This window comes from Astatotilapia calliptera, chromosome 15 (genome assembly GCF_964374335.1).
Source record: "Astatotilapia calliptera chromosome 15, fAstCal68.1, whole genome shotgun sequence".
In the NCBI taxonomy this organism is placed as follows: Eukaryota; Metazoa; Chordata; class Actinopteri; order Cichliformes; family Cichlidae; genus Astatotilapia; species Astatotilapia calliptera.
Window position 1 is genome coordinate 30372568 of NC_137436.1, and position 13489 is coordinate 30386056.

Sequence of the window (13489 nt, forward strand, 5' to 3'; positions counted from 1 at the left end):
CTTATTATAACTAACTAAACTAAAATTAGTGTGAAAAATTGTTTGAGTTCGCAATGAAAGTCAGACATTTAAAAAGACTGTTGACTTCCTGATGAGGCTTTTATGCACATGTTTATTGAGACTTGGGATGTTTGTGATGGCTGTGAGTGAATCTTTTGCTCCCACATATACCCTCTGTATAATAATAAAAAGACTAAAACTAACACAATTAAACCAAAACTAAACATTTTCAAACAAATCAGAACTAAACTGAAACAAACAAACCCACTCTGGAAACTGACTGAAACTAAACTGAATAGGAAAGTTTAAAAGTCAAAATGAATGTGAAGAAATACAAAACTAAAACTCTGGTTTATGTATGATCTGTTTTAATGGGGCTATAAGTAGGCCATAAAATTCTAAATCATTCTACTAGTACATCTCACAAAGTTAGAATAGTAAAATTATTATTGTAATTTAATTTTTAAAAGGTAAACATCCATATGTTCTACATTCATTACACATGAAATCTTTCAAATATTTTCTTGTTTTTACTTTGATGATGATCACCAGTTAATCCAAGTGCAAGTCTGTGGGAGGAACCCAGAGAGAACCCACGAAGACACAGGGAAAACATGCAAGCTCCACACAGGAAGGTCCCGGCCAGGCGGTTGATTCAAACCTCAGAGACAACAGTGCTAACGGTGTTTGAGTAAAAATTCTTCCAACGAGATGAGTACTGAGTGCTCTGTCTAGTTAACTGTCATGGGAATATTTCTACCTGGTGATCACTGGCTCCCTCCATAAGAAGGTTAAGTCACAGAAGGTCAAAGGATTTTAACGGAAAGTTGACTGAAAGGGAACAATGTGGTAGGAAAAGTTGCCCAAGCATCACGGATGACCGCAGCTTTGAAAAGATCGTTAAAAGTTGATTCAAGAAATTTGGTGAACTTTACAAGGAGTGGACTGAGGCTGGTGCCCAGTAGCGGTTTTTGATACGGGCGGTTGCCCGGGGGCGGCATCACGTCATGCCAGCGCAGGGAATGTCACAGGCACCGATCGGTTTTCTATCGCCCATTTGCTGGGAGTAAGGGCGCCCTCGTTTGTGAAGTGCGCCTGCTGCTTGCGGCGCAGGGAGGAGAGGGCGGGGCGGCGGGGGATTCTCTGGCTGGCTGGAGCAGCATCTAATAACCAACCCGCAAAATAAAACTAAATAAAAACAAACCAAACACGAAAACAACAGACATTTTAATACAGACTTATAATTTGCACCGCTGTTTTTTTCAAAATTCCATACGCGAAAAGCCTGCTCGCTGCTGAAGTCAAAGTAAACTTTATTGTCATCTCCGCTACATACAGTCCAGGATATAGAGAGACGAGGCTCCAGTTACAACAGTGCAAGTAAACAAACAATAAATATAAGAAGAGTAAGAAAATAAATATACACTTTAGGACTTTTGGTAAAGGGATCAATAACAATTTAAAATTTATATTTGATGATTTAAAGTCTCACACACAAACCGTCGAAAGGGGAGGGGGGCCCTGCCGCTTCCAAACAGAGCACATTTCATTTTTAATGTTGTAAATCCAAGTCCATTATGTATTCATGATTTGAAACCTGGGTTGTGCGAAATCGCAGAAATAAACCCTAGACAAAGTGATTCTGTGAGCTAAGGTGTAGGTCTATTAGGTTATGTTGTGGTGATCCTCGGGTTGGGGGGTGATTGTTCATACTGGAGTGCAAAATTAAAACCAATGGAAGATGGACAAGAAAAGTTCAAAGCCATCAGGTGCTCAGTTTAGAAAAAAGAGAAAAGAAGAGGAGGAGAAAAGAGCAAAAGATACAGGTAAGCAGATGTCATGGCAGGTCATGTATCGTGAAACATATATATATATATATATATATATATATATATATATATATATATATATATATATATACTATATGTAGTATATAGTATATATTATACTAATATATAATCAGTTCTAAATATCAAGGATTAACAGAGGTGATTATAAATAAATATCAAGAAAATTGACAAGATTATTCCAGAGTAGAAAAGGGGGCGCAGAGGGGGTGTTCGCCCAGGGCACCGAACAGGCTAGGACCGCCACTGCTGGTGCCAGTGCATCATGAGTAACTACACACATGTGTCTTCAGGAAAACTGTCACATCTCAGATTTTGTTGCCCTGGAACCCACTATAAGCAAAATTTAAACAAAATGTTTGAAATATTTAACTTTTGATGTAATTCTTATATAATATATGAAAGTTTGCCTTTTTTAATTCAAAATGATTACCTTTCTCACAGCATTCAAATTTATATCATTCCAATAAGCTCAAAAATTTGGGCCTATATTCTTGAAGCTTCCCCAAAAAGCGAGTTGCTCCTTGTGAAGTATAGACATAATCTTCTTAGTGTTGTCAATATCGATAAAAACTAAACCATTCCCCCGTTAACATAAGATGGTAAGTCATCCATCCATCCATCTGGGTCCGCTTATCCTTATCAGGGTTGAGGGTGCGCCGGAGCCTATCCCATCTACAACAGTGCGAGAGGTGAGGTACAGGCGAGGTCAGTAAAGAGAACAGACTATAACTATTAGCATGCGATTGGGCTATTGGGCCTTGCCGCTGAGGTTAGAGTTTTAGCCCCTTCCCTGCTCAGAGTCTTTTCACTTGTGCAAGAGAACTATGCTGGAATTTTTTAGGCTAAGTTAGGAGGTACCCACATTTGGTCACGTGGGTATGTGGATACAGGCCCTGCTGCACAAAATCCAAAAGAACTGGGATTTGGTTATCTTAGAGATGGAGACTACGTAAACAGAAAAAGGCAACCGTTGCCAATATGAGGCAGTTGGAGAACCACCTTTCATCAGCTGGACAGATTAACCATAATCAGCCTGAAAGCAAGCTGTAATATCCAGAGGGTGGGCTGAACCACACTTAGTACAGTTTTGTATTTGTGTGGATGTATGAGTAAGAGATTAAGACCCTGGTCAGATAAATGTATTCTGAGTATCTCTGCTGCTAGACTTGTCTTCTTGCGTCATGTTTGCAAGTATCACTTGAGAATTAAAAAAACAAACTCTGACAGTAATTCAAAGTTGATAGGCAGGCAATTAAACCTCTTGTCCTCTGGTCTAACCATAAGGTTTCAGGTTTTATTAAATTACAGGTAAAAAGTTGCTTCTCAAATGACAATGACTGAGCCAATTGTTATGATGGAGCTGCAAGCCATAGTTGATGGTGAGAATATTACAGGAATCCAGCTGAGGCAAAGTTTGGATTCGCCTGTGAAAAAGTGATAAATATAATTAATGATAATTACAGAGCGCAATTAAAGTATGACATGAAAAGGATGAACACAAAAAGGATTCAACTATGCCAGAATACCAGTTCTCAAAGTAAACTCTTGTGTGTTTGGGAAATGTTACAGAAATCTGAAGGACAGATTTTGTGTCAATTATAACCCAAGAATGTGTCTTATGTCAAAATGAAAGTGCAGCTGTAAACCTTTTAAAATGTTGGTAAATTAATTGTGTTTCTTAGTGGTCTTTTTTTTTTTATCAGATCACCATCAGATCCACAGGTAATAATCAAATAAAATGAGTCATTAGACAACAAAAGTATTTAAAGTCTTATGCGGGACGTGGATTATCCTTAAAATGTCTTTGTAGGGTTTTATACTTCTCTAGAATGACTGAGAAATGACTATTCTAAGTAAAGCTAACCACAAACACAACATTAGTAATCTCTTGATCAAGACATGTAACTCTTAAGAAAGAGTTACCACACAATGTTTTGAATTCCCCGAATACACATGTTGATTTGTAGGTGGTGAGGAGATGTGCGGTGAGCAGTAATGGAACTAAAGGGTGAACCCGTAGGAACTGAAAGAAGAGAGTGGAAAAAAAGGGTTGCACCACTTCACACCCCCGAGTGGAACCACTGGTAGACTTCCCCAGCTGCCTACGCTGTGTACTCACCCCCTTATCACCTTTATCCTGTAAACATCACAGCAATAATGCTGCACACCCTGACGGGGATGGGCTGCGACTGAATTGAACACAGTTACTGTAGAAATATCGCTGAAGTGATCGATGACGGTGTTCAACCCCAAGATTTTCACCTGTGGCTTGAGCGTTGTTCCCTGATGTTTAGCTCTCTTACACGTTTTAGCAGCATGTTTAAAAAAAAAGATACAAAACTGTGAGAAATGAACTGTTGTGACTGCTGAATGAGAAGCTGTCATTCAGTCCTGCCAGTCCAAATTTGTTTGGTTTACTGTCATATGTGTATGTGGGCATTTATTTTAAATTAGTTTAGAAACTGAGCTCAAGTAAAGTATGAAACTGAAAAGGTGATTATTTCAGCTTATTGCTGTAATTGCTCATTACAGCAATAAACAAGTCAAACTGTGGGTTTTACTTTAACTGTGTACAGCTCTGATTTCACATAGAAGGCATGGGAACTGAACGGTGCTTTAGTATTTGAAACTATTTCAGGCTCTGTTTGGGGTTGCAGATGCACAGCTAAATGCAGCAAAAGGCAATGCAAGTACAGTGAAAGGAAGCTGCTCCTCCTACACATTCTCAGTGGCTTCATATGTCGCCTCAAGAAAATGTATTATGGATCGGATAAGACTATTAGACTGCTGAGAGGTCCTGTCCTCTTTTAGAAGGTTTTAGAAGATATCAGTTTTTCTTGTCTTCAGTACTGGTGTTCTTACTCATAAAAAATAATTATTTGGGGCATTTTTTTTTTGTTACATTATTTTTGGTTACTCCTCAGCCTGGCCTACAAAAATTCCAGTTAAAAATATGTATACATCCAGAATGAATTCCCAGCACTTGCTCCATATGTTACAGCTTTTTTCCAAAATAATACAATTTTATTTATATAGCACCTTTCTAGACAGAGTCACGAAGTGCTGCACATAAGATAATAAAGAATAAAAGGTAAAACAGACAATATAAAACATGCAAAAATTAATCAAAAGCAGTTTTAAAAAGGTGAGTTTTGAGTTGTTTTTTTAAAAACAACTGCTGAGTCCACAGTTCTTAAGGTTTGGGGGAGAGAGTTCCACAACCTAGGGGCCACAGTGGCAAAAGCTCTATCATCCTCAGTTCTCATCTTAGTCTTTTTTATAGCAAGTAAGCCTTGATCCGATGACCTCAGGGACCTGCTAGGGACATAGGGCTGTAGCAGTTCAGAGATGTAGACTGGTACTAGTTCATGCAAGACTAAATGTCAAGACCAGGATCTTGAAATGGATTCTAAATTCCACAGGAAGCCAGTGTAGCTGAGATAACAATGGTGTCACATGTGAATACTTAGAAGATTTTGTCAAAAGCCTTGCTGCAGCGTTTTGCACAACCTGCAGACGATCCAGAGAACCTTTGCTTAGACACATAAACAGTGAGTTACAATAGTCCAAGCGTGACGAAATAAATGCAAGTATAGCAATCTCCAGTTAGGAGCGAGATAAAATAGGGCTTAGCTTAGCCACATTTCTTACATGATAAAAACAAGACCAAACCAGAGAATTCACATGCCCATCCAATGTGAGAGTCGAGTCAAAAGTGACACCTAAATTCCTGATAGAGGATTTAACATACACTGAGAGAGGACCAAGGGCTTTCACTATCTGGGATAAAAATCTGTCCAGAGCGCATATGAGGACTTCCGTTTTCCCCTCACTGAGTTGGAGGAAATTTGCAGCCATCCAATGTTTGATTGAATCTAAGCAGTCATTCAGAAGCTGAAGCTTAGATAAATCATGGGGCTTAAAAGAAACGTACAACTGAATATCATCAGCATAACAGTGATAAGAAATGTCCTCAAAAGAGCACATTATATGCTGGAGGGGGAGAAGATATATTAAAAACAATAAAGGCCCCAAAACGAACCCTAAGGGACACCACAAGTAAGGGCGGTAGAAGATGACCTAAAATTGGAGACTGCCACAAAAAAGGATCGGTGATGGAGATATGAGGAGAACCACTGTAAGGCAGTTCCAGATACACCAACCCAATGATTAAACCTTTCAAGGAGGATGTGGTGGTCAACAGTGTCAAAAGCCAATGTGAGGTCCAACATAAGTAGAACAGAGCATTTTCCTGCATCATTACTCATCAAAATGTCATTTGAGACCCTAAGAAGGGCTGTCTCCGTGGAGTGAGCGAAACTGAAACTTATCGCAAATGCTATGTTTTTCCAGAGCCGCTATAAGTTGCTTAGCCACAACCTTTTCTAGCAGTTTAACAATTAATGGTAATTTGGAGATTGGTCTGTAGCTGCTCCAAAGAGAGGCGTCTAGCTGAGGTTCTTTTAAAAGTGGGAGAATATAAAAAGCATTTTTTAAGTAAACTGGAACTATACCAGACACAGTGAAGAGTTCATTAGAGTGAGCACAGATGGACCAATTGCCTGGAAGACATTTTTGAATAATGATGCAGGTACAATGTCAAGAGAACAAGAGGATGCTTTCACTGAATTCACTAGTTTTACCAGCTCAGGTAGTGAAACAGGAGAGAAAGTATCCAAAATGAAGGACCAAGATGGGGTGGAGATCGACATAACAGGTGAGAAAAATTAGAATAAAAGGTTTGCTTGAAATAAAAATGTATGCATCCTGTTTTCCCTGATCATCTGAACAGGATGGAGGTGGACCCCTGCCTGGTGGCTTGGATCTCCGACTACCTCACCGACAGACCACAGTACGTCAGGCTGAAGGACATCACGTCTGACACAGTGGTCAGCAGCACAGGAGCACCACAGGGAACTGTGCTGTCCCCTCTTCTCTTCACCCTGTACACCTCTGACTTCTGCTACAACTCTGAATTATGCCACATTCAGAAGTTTGCAGACGACACAGCCATCATGGGGTGTATCTGGGATGATCAGGAAGAGGAGTACAGAAGTCTGGTGAGGAACTTTGTCGCATGGAGTCACACAAACCACCTGCAACTCAACACCTCAAAGACTAAGGAACTGGTTGTGGACTTCGGGAGGTCTAGAGCAGGTCCACTGCCGGTTCAGATAGAGGGGGAGGAGGTGGAGGTGGTCAACAAGTACAAGTACCTCGGGCTGTGGGTGGACAATAAACTGGACTGGTCATGCAACACAGAGCACCTGTATAAAAAAGCCCAAAGCCGACTGTACTTCCTCAGGAGGCTGAGGTCTTTTAACATCTGCAGGAAGCTCCTGAGGATGTTTTACCAGTCAGTGGTTGCTGGAGTACTTTTCTATGCTGTGGTGTGCTGGGGGAGCAGCACAGCAAAGAGGGACTCATCCAGGCTGGAGAAACTGATCAGGAAGGCTAGCTCTGTGGTCGGCATGAAGCTGGACACTCTGGTGACAGTGGCAGAGAAAAGGACATTAAAGAAACTGATGGACATTATGGACAATGCCAGACATCCTCTGCAGACGGCCATTAACAACCAGAAGAGTCTGTTCAGTGACAGGTTGCTTCTCCCAAAGACAAGAACTAACAGACTTAAAAACTCCTTTGTCCCACACGCCATCAGACTGTTTAACTCCTCCCTGGAGGGGAGAGGGAGGGGAAACAGGAGGACAAAGGAGGGGGGAACAACTAAGCTGTAGTGCCTCTTCACCTCACTGTGCAATACCTTTTGTGCAATACTTTTGTAAATAGTCAACAGTGCAATAGACTCAATACTTGAAATGTGCAATTCACTTGTATTTTTATTTTTTATTCCTATTTATTCTATTTATCCCCTTCGTATATTTTATTTATATTGTCTCTGTATTTATATATATATATATGTGTGTGTGTGTGTGTATTATATATATATATATATATATATAATATTCTGTAACTCTGTAACTTCTGTCGGTGCTGTGCTTTTTTGGGAAATCGAATTTCCCAGAGGAACCCACCCGAGGGATTAATAAAGTTCTATCTAATCTAATCTAATCTAATCTAATCTAATCTAATCTATAACTTGATTAGTGTGCACCTGTGGTGAATCCAACTGATTGGACAGTGTGTGGAAAGGCTCACACCTTTTCATATAAGACCCCATAGAGGACGGTGGATATTAAATTCTCCAAAAAGAGCCAGGGGATGAAGGGAATAACAATAAAGATGAAATTGACATATTGCTGTGTAGCAGAGACATGCAATGTGTTTGTACTATACCTATATGTACCATCTCTTGTTAATGTAAAGGGGAAATTATAATATAGTACTGTGAATATTACATAATATATATGCAACCATCCATCCATCTTCTCTGCTTATTCGGGGTCACAGGGGCAGCAGCCCAAGCAGAAAAGCCCTGATCTCCTTCTACCCCGCCACCACCTCCATCTTGTCTGGGAGAACACCAAGGCATTCCCAGGCCAGCCGAGAGACAGAATCCCTCCAGCGTGTCCTGGGTCTGCCCTGGGGCTTCCTCCCAGTGGGACATGCCCTCCGCCAGGAGGCATACTTCCAGATGCCCGGACCACCTCAACTGGCTCCTGTTGATGGCATCAGTTCACCAGGGCCTCTGCTCCTGGCCACTGCCCAACACACAATGCACAGTGCCTATTGTGGGTAGTGGGCCTACAGGAAGTTGGGCTTATGATCCTTTTTCAGGCTGTGCCCGGATGGGCCCCATGGACTGAGACGCTTGCCCTCGGGCACCCTCCCCAGACTCCAGGAGGAGCCCCAGTAACCCTATCCCGGGCTGAACTGTTCCCTCGATGTTCTACTCATAGAGGTCATTTAAATCGCTCTTTGTCTGGACCAGTTTGCCATGGGTGACCCTAAAAGCCCCCGACAACATAGCCCCCGGGATCCCTGGGACACACAAACTCTTCCACCATGATAAGGTAGTGATTCACAGAGCGTTTCATAATATATACTATAATTTAATGGAATTAACCTTTTTGCTTGATGAAACAATTACACTTATAATTAATTAACTTCTTATGTCACACTTTTTATATTTCTGCAATTTCCTTTCAACCCTGCATATTTTGATATCTTATTTCATTTACATTAATAACCCTGGATGACAGACCTACAATTACTATCATAATAAGTTGTATTCACATAAGAAGTCATTAAGATTAGAATTAGAAACAGTAATAAATAATCCAACCTGTGTCCTTGTTTGCACTGCCACCCTCATTCACATTCAACCACGTGCCTTTCAAGGAATTAATCAAGCGTCTCTTGGAAACAGAGCCAACTAAAGGTGATCACAAGGCAGCTATAAAACAGAACAAGCCCTTTTAGGAAAGTCTTGCTCACAGAAGAAGTCATCCATCACTGTTACCTGTATTTGTTCCTCATTTTACACAGTGTGACTACACAGGGGGAAACTCAGATGTCATTTTAGGGAACCAAAAGCATCATATGTTATTTCAGAAATAAATACACATGCTCATTGAGTGGTGGTGATAGGGGAAAAAACCTGTTCCATACTTGTGTTCTGGCATATCTTGCTTTTTTTAAAATGCCGTATAGACTTTTGACCTCTACTGTGGGAAGTGGTCAGTATTTAGTAAAAATGCTGTTCAAATGCTGCATTTAAGTCAGAATTTTCTGCACTTCAGATTAACTGTGTTACATGTCAATGCACTCATAATGCTGACTAAAGGCAACTTAATTAAGTCAAGTTTAAATGATCATTATGCAGCCATAATATATATATATATATATATATATATATATATATATATATATATATATATATATATATATATATATATATATATATATGTATATATATATATATATATATATATGTATATATATATATATATATATATATATATATATATATATATATATATATATATATATATATATATATATATATATATATATATATATATATATATATATATATATATCTCATCTGTGTGTGTGTAGTACAGTATAATGGACCTCAGATATAAATGTATACATAAATATAGTACTTAATCACTTTCTCTAATGAATTTTCTTTGCCCTGCTGTCAGTGCTGATGTAGCAGCACCTCAGGTGTTCTGCTGGTAAAGATTTTTGCAGTGGAGTGTGTGGGTGTGACACTATATGCTGAAAATAGAAATGAAGCATGTTTCAGGCTTTACATTTTAAAAACAAAATAGCTGTATAAGTTGAGCAACAGCTAACTCTTTGGGAAAGGATTTACATGCTAAAGGCACGCAAAGTGTTCTAACATACCTTTAACATTATTCAGTTGTTCACAGAAAACACATCTGTGCTTAACGCACCCATTGGCACACTATTTTCTGTTTTCCATCTTGTGTTTGTGATTTTGCCTTTTCCGAGTTTTCTTTGACAGAAAAGAACAGTAACCACTGGGTGTCTCCGTGGCAACATACTGGACTATTAGGACACATAAAAACTTTTTAGCTGTGCCAGAAAAAATCTTTGAGGTACTTAATTATGCATTAATTATTTAATGTTATGTGGGAAGGAGACCTGTGACAGGAAATATACAGTCATAAAATGATGAAATAAAGTTTGATTCTCAAGTCAAGATGAAGCCAGAGTTTGAAGTAAGGTGTAGCACATTGTGTTTAAGGGTCATCACAGGTCATGTAACCAAACTTATAATAAAGTATGATCATTGTCTCTTCCCATTGCTTCTCGTTCATTTCTGGAGATTCCGGCTGTCTAAAAAAAATCCCCACTATCAATTCAATTGAGTTCAATTGTGTTTTTATATAACACAAATTCACAACACCACCTTAAATTGCTTAATATTGAAAGGTAAAGACCTTACAATGCTAGAGTGAATCCCCAACAATCAGACGACCCCTTTGAGCAGCACTTGGTAACCGTGAGAAGGAAAAACTCTCTTTTAACAGGGGAAAAACACCCTCTGGCAGAACCAGGCTCAGTGAGAGCTCAGCATTATAACTTATATTATAACTATTGCAGGAAGAAGATAACAAAAGGTATAAACACACGAAGAGAGAAAAGAATGGAAGAGAAGTGCTCAGGGTATCATGGGAAGCCTGCTAGCAGACTGAACATATTGCGGTATAAGGAATACTTCAGGATCAGCAGTCAAAAAGGAAAGTTTGAAATCTAACCTGAAAAGTAGAAACTGATAAGAGTTAAACTTTTGAGGAAAACAAACAAAATGTATTGGTCAACTCCATCCTCACCTTACAGCAAAAGAACCGGTCAGACTCTGTCAGAGCCTTATTATATTGTTTTCTTTCTAACACATAATCTTCAAGAAATGACTGTTTACTTTCCTAACATGTTTAATGAGCACCATTGTTATGGATTATTTACTCTTATTTGTGTGTTTGCCCAAATCATGAGCTCTAAGCATGAACGTATTCTCATTAAAGCAGATTTTCTGGCAGCGGTGTGTCGTGCTACATTTCCATTACTACAACTTTTCTTTCATGTCACCTTTTCCATGAACTTTCTTGACCTAAAACTGTGATTGTCTTGTAATTTTCATTTTCAACATGTACTCAAGTATGAGTAAGAAATTCCAGTCAGTAGTTGTAGCCTTGCCCCTCCATTCTGATCTCTCACTCACTCCCACACACACACATTAGTCCCCATTAATATTTATTATTTCCTCGTGTTTTTTTTTCTTTTCTTTTTTTCTTTCATGTCCAACATCCTGGTTAGATAATGCGCACAAAAAAACAAAACCGAAAAAAAACATGGGCGGCATTAATGCTGTTTCATTGTGACTGTGACTTTTCCTGTTCCTCATTGCCTGAATTATTCTTCTGTATTTATATTGTTCTCGATTTTCCCTGCCCTACTTTTAATGTTGTCATCATCACATCATTGTGAAGTCATCGTTCTGTTGCTTATCTTTGAACACATATCTGTTTTTATGTAAAGCTAGAAAAGCAGACTGTAGGCTTTGTGTGAGCACAAAGAGCAACGCCACAGTGTGCGCACTTTGACCAGAGCAGGTCTTAGAACTAGAAGTATTTAGTATTTAGTATTTATTTATTTATTGTCATTGTCAAGAACAATGAAATTGCGTTTGGGGCTTCCATACAACCCAAAAAAAAGAAGAAAATAATAAATACCCCTTAAAACCCAAGTGTACATATTTAACCCAGTGTGACTCCAATGCAATAAGACAATCCTTAGCAATAATGTTCGTAGAAATTCAGACAAAGACCTGAGAAACATGACAAAATACAACAATGCAACCCATTCAATATTATTGTACTGTGAGATATGATATCAGATATGATAGTTATCTATTTAAGAAAGAGGGGGGGGGGGGGGGGGCAGGAGGGGGAAGAGAATAAAGATATGATGCACCAATGCAGACCAGTTCATTGCTATTAAGAAGTTGGATATGGTTCAGATGAACTATATACTGTCATGTCAGCTGTGGTGTCAGGTTACCTACTTTAAAAAACAGAAAGAAAGAATGAAGAAATAATTGTATTATAAACATGCCACAGTTTCATCAGTGCATGCGTGAATGACACTCAGTTTCTATTTGTGGAAATAGTACAGCTTATAAAATCTCATCTGTGTGTTTAGACCCAGTTTTCTGATCACTCATGTGCCTGATTGAAGACGGCAGAGTCTCTGAACAAAAGTCCTTTTTGTTTATTTGACGGGCAGCGGCGCACACAGATTCTCTGTGGAAGGATCAGATGTCACTCTCATTGTTGTTTTGATGCGGTGAAGATTAAAGTGTGTCACTCAGGTCAGCTTGGATGTCACCTTGTGGTTTTGTCAGCATCATATTTGGGCGATATTTTCTCCCCTTGGGTTTCATGTTGACAAAGTGGAATGTCGCTTGTGTATATTTGATTTGCCTGCTCAGTACTACACCACAAAGACGTTAGCAGACATACACGCTTCTAAATCAGTGAAAGGGTTTTTTTTTCTTTTCATTTTTGTCTGTAACCAGCAACTAGGCATCCAACTTCAACAACAAAAGAACATGCTGGGTATTGGCATCACTCAACATGTGAATTAACATTTTTTTTATGTTATATAATATTATGCATGTAGTAATGTTAGTAGACTACTCTGCAACCAGTTTAATCCGTCCTGTCATCAAAATATAATTTTAATATTTTAAATACACGCTGACACCACCATGTGAAAGATCATGTGAAAGGAGTTCATGGTTTTTGTTTAAGTACATACAGTACATAACCCCACGTGGTATCAAACTGAGCACTGAGAATCATACTGTTGGTACTGACTATAGTCAGTAGCTGGCGATACCAGAAAAGTAGTATTAGTATACTACTTTTCTGGTATTGTGACATTGCCAGCGAGTATCTGCTTACTTTCACTGGCCGTGTATGAAAGGTAATGATTTTAAAATTTCATAATATTGAAAAAAATGATGATATTTGTTTTGGTTCATTTGGGTTTTTTCAGTATCATGGGAAACACAGGCACATATGCACCAAGGTTACAAGTTTTCCAAGACTGATAGATGCAACATATGGCTGTGGGTGTTCTAGTCTATCCTTACATCCTACAGAAGACCAAGCATGGCCAAAAGATCAGCAAAAATACTG